We start from the raw sequence: 11,007 nt of genomic DNA, 5'->3' as shown, positions 1-11,007 counted from the left end.
AGATGGCTGGCAGGGGAGGGTAGTTATGGCTGATCAGGCCACCAGGGGAGGGCAGTTAAGGGCAACCAGGCCTGCAGGGGAGGGAAGTTGGGGGCAATCAGGATAGCAGGAGGCAGTTAGGCATAGATCAGGCTGAGAGGCAGGTGAGTAGTTGGGAGATAGCACTTCTGGATTGTGAGAGAGATGTCCGACTGCTGGTTTAGGCCTGATCCCATTAGGCCTAAACTGCAGTCAGACATCCCCCAATGGATATAACTATTATATTTAAGATATTTATAGCTAAATATCTTAAATATAATAGTTATATTTAAGATTGGAGAGGGTGTAGGCTAGGCTGAGGGGCACCCATCACCCCAGTGCATGAATTTCATGCACCGGATCTCTAGTATTATATAAGCCAATGAAAGTAAGAAAAGAATAAAATTAAAGGAAAAGATAAGAGCATAAAGGAATATTTCTAAAATACATATTCACTTCAGAATGGACAAGGGAAGCTAATGAAAAATAGTAGTAGTAAATATTTCTCTGTCTCTTGATATGACCATATGTCTATAAGTTGTATTTTGTTATATTTTTTCAATTCAAGTTTTAAATTTTAAAAACTCTTGTTCTCATTCTCAGATTTATCTTCATGGTCAATTCTGGAGCCTTTTTTTTCCCATAGAAAAATAAAAAAGGTCCAATAAAGTTGTTTAGTTCTGGTATGATAAATAACATTATATTTTAAACTAGCATTGACATTTACTTAAAATATCTTAAAAATAATAAAGGAGAAAATAATTTTTAAAATATTTATTATTGAAGGCCAAGTTAAAAAAAAAAAAGTGCTTGAAGGCTCATCCCAGTGAGGGTTTTCCATCTAAATAATATAGTGACTAAAGAGGAAAATATAAGAGTTAAATGATAATAAGTATAGTTGTCACAATAATAATTCTTTTTATTGGATAGATATTGTCATCACTTGATAAAAACTTCATTGATCACCCTCTGGTGATTTCTCCTTTTCTTCCCATGAAAGGAAGAGCAAATGAGAAAAACTAAAGAGCATTTCAGAAGTGAGTCACACAATTCTTAGAAATCCACATATTAAGAAAGTTAGTGTACTCCTTGGAGATAAATGGTTGGGAGAGTCAGCAACAGTTGGGAGTTACATCAACAGAGTTCTCCGGAGATAAGCCCTTCTTCCGTAAATAGAATATTGAAAGTTGAAAGTTGGGCTTTTCGTTCTGATCCACAGGCTCAAATAGCCCAAAACAGACCATGCATCTGTGGTGTGAGAAAGACAGAAACAACTCCAGACTGTGGCATCTGGACTCTAAAACATAAAGGATAGAAATATAAAGGGCTCCATTCACAGCAACATAGAAAGAGACTAAAAAAATAAAGTTTAATGTAAAACTTAAAATATATATACATATTTACATTTATTTTGCTTTTCTTCTTTACTTTAGGGCCTACAGTATGTCTATTAGTTGAAATTAATTGAAATTTTTACAATTTCTATTTAGTAAGTTCTTACTAAGTACCCAGCAGGTGCTATGATAAATGTGGAGAACAGGTATAGCCTCTGAATTCATGGAATTAACAGTTAATTGGGCTTAGGGTATTAAACATTCAATTAAAAATAGACTAATAAATGCTACAATAAGGCAAGCCTGGGTACTGTAGGAGCTGATCGCTGGGCTTCCTCTCTGAGTCTTGGAGTAGGGTGAGGCTTGGGAAAGATTTTTTAGAGGAACTGATTACTGGATAACTAAATGAAAAAAAAAGAAAAAAGAAAAAAAAAAGCGTTAGCCGAAACCAGTTTGGCTCAGTGGATAGAGCTTTAGCCTGTGGACTGAAGGGTCTAGGCTTCGATTCTGGTCAGGGGCATATATCTTGGTTGTGGGCATATCCCCAGTGGGAGGTGTGCAAGAGGCAGCTGATCAATGACTCCCTCATCGATGTTTCTAGCTGTCTATCTCTCTCCCTTCCTCTCTGTAAAAAATCAATAAAATATATTAAAAAAAGAAAAAAGAAAAAAAAGAGCTAGCTAGATAGAAAAGTTGGGAGAGGTAGAAAGAGGAGGAACATTGCTTAAAATGAAGAAAACAACATGTGAAATAAAGCAAAGCTGAGAGAAGTAAGCTATGGCCAGACAAAAGGGTATGAGGCAGGGAAGAGGGGTAGCCAAAGCCAAAGCCACTCAAGGCCAAGTGATAAAGGGCTTCTTGGCCATCCTAAGGGATTCAAAGGATCCTGAGGGGATGGAAAGCCACTGATTCCTTTTAATTAGGGGTTGTGTTTACTAGGTTTATGATTCAGAAAGACCACTCTGCTTGCTTCCAATATACTCAGAAAAGCAAGTTACTTGTGAGATGACATACTCTTATGTTTGTGCTCTGGGAATACCGGAGCAGTGATGTGGCCCAAGAATACTAAATCCCAGCACACATGTGAATAAGAAATACAGATGTTCTTCACAGGTCTCTTCCCATAAGCTGAAGGTACATCTCTGTTAGTCAAAGACTAAGAAATGACCAGCAGTCCAGTAGTTCTCAGCAGTAACCCAGTTATTTCTCTGTATACCTTGTCTTACCTGTCCCTTTATCAGCTTATCTATAGGAGATGAATTGGCAAATGTGCCATATGAGTAGTTTTGGCTTTGTTTTGTCATCTTGATTACTGTTCTATTCAGATCCAATCTCTATCTTATATAATAAAAGGCTAATATGCAAATTGACCAAAAAGTGGAACTACTGGTTACTATGATGTGCGTGGACCACCAGGGGGCAGACACTCAATGCAGGAGCTGCCTCATGGTGGTCAGTGCTACAGAAACCAAATTCACTGCTGGCAAGTGCAGCAGCGGTAGCGGGAGCCTCTCCCGCCTCCACGGCAGCTTTAAATATATCTGACTGATGGCTTAGGCCCACTCCCCATGGTAGTCGGACATCCCCCCAGGGCTCCTGGACTGCGAGAGGGTGCGGGCCTAGCTGAGGACCCCCCCCCCCCCCTTCGAGTGTATGAATTTTGTGCGCTGGGCCTCTAGTTGCTTCCAATATACTCAGAAAAGCAAGTTACTTGTGAGATGATATAGTCTTATGTTTGTGCTCTGGGAATACCGGAGCAGTGATGTGGCCCAAGAATACTAAATCCCAGCACACATGTGAATAAGAAATACAGATCTTCTTCACAGGTTTCTTCCAAAAAGAGACCTGTGAAGAAAGTTGTATATAAAGAAAAGACTTACTATTTATTTCAAAAGGTTAATAACTAAGTGCTCATTTTTTTTTCATTTTACTTTTTTAAATAAATCTTTATTGCTCAGATTATTACAAATGTTCCTCCCCCCCCCCAATTGCTCCCCTCCACCAGGTTCCCACCCCACCTTCTGCCCTTTCCCCAACCCCCGTAGTCCTCATCCATAGGTGCACAGTTTATGTTCAGTCTCTTCCCACACCCCCCAATCTCCTTTTCCTGAGAATCATCAGTCTACTCCCCTTCCATACCTCTGATTCTGTTATATTCACCAGTTAATATTGTTCATCAGGTTTTTTAATTCCCTTGGCTTTTAGTTTCACTTGTTGATAGTTACATATTTGTTGATCATAATTTTTATCTTTATCTTCTTCCTCTTCCTAAAGAACCCCCTTCAGCAATTCATATAATTCTGGTTTGGTGGTGATGAACTCCTTTAGCATTTTTTTATTTGTGAAGCTCTTTATCTGGCCTTCGATTCTGAGTGATAGCTTTGCTGGGTAGTAGTATATTTTTGGCTGTAGGTTCTTGCTATTCATCACCTTGAATATTTCTTGCCATTCCCGTCTGGCCTGCATGGTTTTTATAAGTAACTACCTGCTTTTCTCTTGCTGCTTTTAATATTCTCTCTTTGTCTTTTGCTCTTGAAATTTTAATTATGATGTGTCTTGGTGTGGTCCTCTTTGGATTCCTTCTGTTTGGGGTTCTGTGTGCTTCCTGGACTTGTAAGTCTATTTCTTTCACCAGGTGGAGAAAGTTTACTGTCACTATTTTTTCCAATAAGCTTTCAGTATCTTGATCTCTTTCTTCTTCTGGAACTCCCATAATTCTGATGTTGGTTCATTTGAAATTGTCCCCGAGGTTTCTTACACTATCTTCAACTTTATGGATTCTTTTATCTTCTTGCTTCTGTGGAGGAGTGTCCTCTGGCTCTTTGTGTTCCAAATCTTTGACTTGATTCTTGCGATCTTCCATTCTGTTTTTAGGACTCTGCATAATATTTTTTATTTCAGACAATGTATTCTTTATTTTTAGTTGATCCCTTTTCATATTCTCATAGGTCTCATTTATTTTATCGGCCTTTTCTATGAAATTCTTGAAAAACCTTATAATTGTGGTTTTGAATTCTATTTCCAGTCGCTTCTTGTCCTCCATTTCTTTTGTTTGTGATCTGTTTCTTTGTCTTGGCATTTTCACAGCTTCCCTGAGTTGGTAGGGTGGCTTTGTGTGCTAAGGTGTCCTATATGGTTTAGTGCACATGTGTCAAACACAAGGCCCGCGGGCCAAATCTGTCTCGCCAGGCCTTGCAATGTGACCCGCACCGCGCTGTCATCACTGCACTCCGCTGCGTTTCCATCACAATGACAGTTTATGACTGTTCAGTAAACCATTCGGCCCGCGATTTAGGCTGGATTTTAGATTTTGGCCCCTTCTCTGATTGAGTTCGACACCCCTAGTTTAGTGGGTCAACCTCCCATTTACCTGAGGTGAACAGTCTTGGTGTAGCCCTTTGTGGGCTGTGTGTGCAGTCTTGTTGTTAAGCCTTACTTATTGTTGATATCACTGGGAAGTGTTGATCTCCAAGCCAACTGGCTATGAGAATCAGAAGTGTCTCAGCTAGGAGGGTTTCTGTGTTCCACTTGGATGGGGCAGAGTCTCGGGTTGGTGCAGCCAAACTTTATTCAGCCCCTTCCTACGAGGGTCTGGTTTCTGAGTCCCACAGTAATGGCCGCTGGCTTCACACACCTCCGAGAGATCTCTGCCCACTGCCTGACAGTCTGCCCTCTCCCTGTCAGGGGCCATCTATCAGAGCAATAGGGTGGTTCTGTTTTCCTCCCGAACAAGAAAGCTAGCCACGCATTAGCTGTCTGCCCTCTCTGCGCACCACAGGGAGTGAGCCAATAGCGAACTTGGCCCGCCCTCTCTGCACTCTGCAAGCAAGCCAGCAGCAAAGTTGGGTGGCAGCCTTTTTGTGTGCACAGTTCTCTGCACCTTCATAATTCCTGAGGTTCAGTGTGCCTTCTCTCTCCTTCCCAGATTGTAGAGCCTCCTCTCAGCCAGCCATCTGGTGCTTCAGGGTGATGTTTCCCCTGTTTTCCAGTTCTAAATTCAAAATTGTTGTGAAAGGCTGCGTTCAGGTGTCTACCCTATGCTGCCATCTTGGTTTCTCCTCTAAGTGCTCATTTTAATAGGTTTATTTGAACTTTCAAAAATGCTATACATTTATTTTTTAAAAAAACTTATTTTCTATATAGGAGAGTAAAAAATTAAAAGCATAAGTTCCCCCCATATTCTAGAATGTTTTAACATACCAAATTCAATAATAAGACATGGCAAAAGATCTACATTTTGGTACTGAAGATATATGACAAATTATGTTTTCTACTTTATTACATATCTTAGTAGAAGAATAAGCACAAAAATTGATTTATGATTATATCATAAATCCTTTATCAATTGTGATCACATGTGCATGGCATAAGAATTAACTTTACACTATTTCTGAAAGAAAATAAAATATTGATAAAAGAGGTAATCACTCAATACTCAGGATATCTAACAGGTAATTGATCTACAGTTTTATCTTCTCTATTCTTGTGAGAATAATTGTCCATAAGTGACAAACGTTGCCAGCTGTTTTTTCCCTAGACAATATAATTGTGAAATAGCCAATTAGATTCACAGTTTCAGATCAATATTTTGATAGCTCTTCAAGATGAAGTATTCTTTTGATAGTGGCCAAAATTAAGGGCTACATTAAGAGGAAGATTTTCAATAAGTGATTTAACACTGTGACTAGCACAGTGTATTTAATGATATGTCTATAACACTGTCAGAGCATTAAGTGGAATTTACTAACAAATGCTGTTACAGTTTCACTTCTGCTTTGATGATTTGCTTTACATTAATATAAATGAGGTAAAATTAATACCAGCTTATCGTATAGCAGCCCTTTTAATTGGGTTGAATATGTTTAAGTAATGAATTTAGTTTCAATGATAATGAGACCATTTGTTATTTTTAATTTTAGAACAAATAATTCTGTGTATACTTTTTAATTTGTCAATTTATTTCATTCAGATGTAAGACAAAACATCTTAAATATTTAGAAAATCAGATTTTAGTAAAAATATTTATTTTATACAATAAAAAAAATGTCCTGAGGAAAATGTCATTTATTTTTTTTTTTTTTTTAGGAATACTACCTGGAAATAAAAAATACCCCATTTTCATTTTAACTAAGAGTATGTCACTGTATTTATCTCTAAGCATTCCCACTTGCTTTATTTCAGAAAGGTATATTTTGCTCATTTGTTCCTCACATGTGCTTACCCAGAGAAGATTGTATTTATTTTCAATGGAGCCTGTGACTAAACATGAGGAGTCACTTGAAAGAAATCTAATGAAAAAAATAAACCGATGAATAAAATAGAATCAGGGGCATGGAAACGTGAAATCAACTGCTGAATCTCAAGAGGGAAAGAGGGTGATGGGGGGTTGGGGGTGGGAGATATTAACCAAAGATCTTACCTATGGACACAGACAGGGGTGGTGAAGGCCTGGGGCGGGGCAGGCCAGGAACTGGGTGGAAGGGGAGAATGGGAGGGAAAAGAGGGGACATCTGTAATACTCTCAACAATAAAGATTTATTTTTAAAAATCACTTGGATTGAACTACAAAAAAACAAACATCTTTCTAAAAATGTTTTACTTAAAGAGTAAAAGCAAAAAGAAAAACCCAAAAATCTCCAAGTTAGATATTTTATTTTTTAAATCTAATACTGCTTTTATTTAACTTAAAAAACATTTCAGCATTCTAAACATACAAAAAAAATAACAAAATGTTGCAAACTGTGTTTAGCACAGAAGGTTCTTGAACTTTCATTGTTGCAGTGACTCTTCACTTTGTTGGCAATGAAGAATTGTACAGTTTGTTTTAAAACTACCACACTACCACACTTCACTAAAAAAGATCCAAACATTTCTCCTGCCATCTGACCCCCTTTTCCACAGTTAAGAATGGGGGGATGCTATGTCACTGTGTACAAAAACAAGACCACCTGGAGCTCAACGAATGCCCCAGTGTCCACAGGTCCAGCCTCCCAGCCTAAGCACGGCCCCTCCACAAGGATCTTCCCTGCAAAGAGCATCAAGACCTTGTCTTGGTTGGTTGTGCTTTTTACAAACTAATAGAGATGTACAGTTGAGAACTCAGGATTTCCAGCCAATAACCAAATAGTTAATACCACCTGACAGATAAAAAAAGAAAAAGCAAAAAAAAAAGCAAAGAAAATGGCAGAAACAGCTTTAGATGCCTTGTCACACCAACAGCAAATTGCAGAATGAGGAGAATACAAGAGCCTTTTCATTTAAAAAAAATGTTTGGAAATAGATGTACAACTTTGGTACAGTTTCTGAGTGCTCCAGGCATGCAAACAACTGATATTTCCAGAGCATTTTGAGAAATTACATATGATCATGATCCAATTGTGTAATTAATCCTAATGAGGGCAATAGACACCTCTGAAATAAGAGCTGTGTCAGTTACGGCGCTCCCCTAAACTAAGTTATTCACAAGGAGACAGATAAACAGTTTTTTTAATTTTATTTTATTATTATTATTCATTCTCCTCTTCCTCTTCTTCCTATTCTTCTTCTTCATCTTTTTCCACCTTTTCCCAGACAACTTTACCAATACCCTTTGTGCCATCAAACTTGCCTTTAGACTTATATACAATAGTTTATGCCATCCTTCTCATACGCCTCCTTCAACGATGCAGTCTTATTGTTGTAAGGTTGCTTTTTGCTGTCACTTAAATTATTCCACATCTCACCCAGCTTCTTTGCCACATCTCCTATAGAGACTCCAGGGTTTGTGGGTTTGATCTTGGGGCGGAATTCTGAGCAGAAAAGGAAAAATCCTAACAGCGGTCTTTTTGGGGCATTTGGGTCCTTTTTCTTGCCACCGTTAGCTGGTTCATAGTCCTTTGTTTCCTGATCACAAGGTACGTTATATGCCTTTGCCTTCTCATCAAATTTAGATTTATCTTTTGCTGACATTATCTTCTACCTCTGAGAGCACTTCTTAGGAAATTCTGCAAAGTTGACTGGAACTTCTGGGTTTTTCTCCTTATGTTCCTCTCTGCATCTGCACAAAGAAGGCATATGCAGACACCTTGGCTTTTGGATTCTTGGGGTCACCTGTATCCATCCTGACCATGGTGTTCGCCGGCCTGGGCGGCGCAGGGCACAATGCCAGACTCTGCGCTCCCCAGCTCCTGCTAGCTGCCTCCATGTGAGATATTTTAAAGCAACGGAACAGAAAATAGAAAACATAGCTAAAATGATGAGCAAATAGAGAATACACCCTATTGTCACTTAAAGGTTGAAAAGAGCAGGTAAGAGTGTTTAGTTAAGTTCTGATAAAGAGGTGTAAATTGTAGTGATGAGTCCATGTTCTGATCATGGTTACAGAAGTAGGCAAAGGGTCAGAGTGGACAAAAAGCTCAAATCATTCCTGTGCTTAATTGTCAACATGTTTCTCAATTCCAAAAATCAAAACAAAACAACTCTCCCCACCCTCCAAAAAGACAATTAAATTCATATATTGTTTTTTTTTTGGGGGGGGGGGGAGGGAGAGGAGCTATAATCGGGCAGCTTGGTACACTTAGACATGGAGGTGTATGGGAGCGTATTCCTTCTTGTCTATACTTCACTGTTTGCATTTTTATAGACCTGGTACCTAAATGTTTGATAAACATTGGTGCACATTGATTTTGATACACAATTTTGGAAAGAAGAATGAAGGGAAACAAGGCTGAGGAGGAAGACAATCGGGAAGCAGGCATTTGCAACCTCACTTTTCTGGCATTAGGACCAGATGAGGGCAAAGTCCCCAGTGTTTAGTTTGAAGGTATGTTTTATGCAACAAAGAACTGAGCAGGCTGGCATCCATCTCAGGAGAGAGGGAAAACGTACGATACAGATAACAGGCAGATTCCAAATGGAAGACTTATGCTCTGCTCTCCTAGGTTCTGCATGTGTCCGTTGGAGGCATTCTGAGTTCATGTCTGTGCTCTTTGGACAGGTGTGTGCACTCTGCCCTCATTACATTGACTTCTTAGGGAAGTCTCAGAGGAGAGGAAAAGAGAGTGACAGGGAAGGGATTTTTTTTTTTTTTTACTTGGAGTCTGAAACCTGTAACTTTTGGCTGCAGCCCTAAGACTATGATTCTAGCTCTGGCTCACCATGCTGTGTTGCATGAGAAACACTGCTTTACCTGATCCAAAAACAACAACTACGATTCCGGTGTTCTTGCCAGAGTGTAAGCTTGAAGGTGTGCTGTAATATTTTTAACAGTTTCCTGTGGAATGCTGAATTCCATATTTTGAATTTTGTTTTGTTTCTCTTAAAGAAGTGATTAGGCCAGCTTTCATACATGGGAATTAGGACTTAATTTCCAGCTTACCCCTCTTATATATGGAAGTGATTACACACAAATCCCATGCTATATTCCAGAGCCACAGTAGTAAAATAACAAGAACAAAAATACTTCTTTGTATGGAAGTTGCCATGGGTTAAAAAAACGCAATGCCTTTCTCTCTTTATTGCTCATTATTCCTATCACCATTAAGAGGATATTATTATATACACTGAGATTAAATTCTCTTCTGCCTGACAGGTGAATAACACTAGACCCCCCAAAATAATGCCTAGACTCTGGGCTTACATTTGTTGTTGTTTTTTTTGCCCTTTCTGGGACCCTGACCCCAGCTGATGCTGTTGACACTTTTTTCTTTTCCTTTTTTTTTAAACACATATTTTTATTGATTTCAGAGAGGAAGGGAGAAGGAGAAAGAGACAGACACATCAATGATGAGAGAGAATCATTGATCGGCTTTTTCCTGCACATTTCCCACTGGTGATCGAGCCCACAAACCAGACATGTGGTTTGACTAGAATCAAACCTGGGACCCCTCAGTCCATAGGTTGATCTATCCACTGAGCCAAATCAGCTAGGGCAACACTTCTTTTCTTTTTCTTTTAAATATTTTTATTGATTTCAAAGAGGAAGGAAGAGGGAGAGAGAGATAGAAACATCCATGTTGAGAGAGAATCATGGGTTGGCTGCTTCCTACAAGTCCCCCACTGTAGATCTAGCCCACAACCCAGGCATGTGCCCTTGATCAGAATCAAACATGAGACCTTTCAGTCAGTTCGCAGGCCAATGCTCTATCCACTGAGCCAAACTGGCTAGGGCTTTTTTTTTTTTTTTTTTTTTTTTTTTTTTTTTTTTTTTTTTTTTTTTTTTTTTTTTTTTTTCTTATTTCAAGGACTGAGATTAATGGCAGGACATCATTATACTAATGTTAGTGTTAGGATGATAAGAATGGTGACTATGGTACTGTGGGTACAAATAAAAGACTTTCCCATAAAAAGGAATTGATAAACCCGGATACTCCTCAATACAGAGATAGTATGACTCATCTTTCAAGTATGATTTCTTCAGGAAAAACAAAACAAAACTGGTCACATCAAGGAAGTCAAAGGGGGAGCCAGTTTGAATTGAGAAAGAATGTGTTTTTTGTTTGTTTTTAACATGCTCAAAGTTGTGTTGAAATATCTGAGTTATTTCTAGGAGATGGGTGGAATACTAGCTTACGGCTGGCGTTATAGAAAAAGTATTTGAGAAGTGGTTATGTGGGCTCCTGTGCAGCTGTGCAAAACTCCTAAGGTCCCCGAGGAGAGGCAGTGGGGAGAGAAAAGC

The 11,007-nt window shown here is 38.9% G+C and overlaps 1 pseudogene; it reads right to left on the bottom strand.

Moving 5' to 3' along the window:
* Window positions 1–7,858: 7,858 nt before the first annotated feature.
* On the bottom strand, window positions 7,859–8,451 carry LOC118703134 (annotated as a pseudogene).
* Between the last annotated feature and the right edge of the window lie 2,556 nt (window positions 8,452–11,007).

This window comes from Pipistrellus kuhlii, unplaced genomic scaffold (genome assembly GCF_014108245.1).
Source record: "Pipistrellus kuhlii isolate mPipKuh1 unplaced genomic scaffold, mPipKuh1.p scaffold_m20_p_4, whole genome shotgun sequence".
Lineage (NCBI taxonomy): Eukaryota > Metazoa > Chordata > Mammalia > Chiroptera > Vespertilionidae > Pipistrellus > Pipistrellus kuhlii.
Note: the sequence above shows the minus strand (reverse complement) of the source record. Positions and strands in the feature narration are given on the sequence as shown.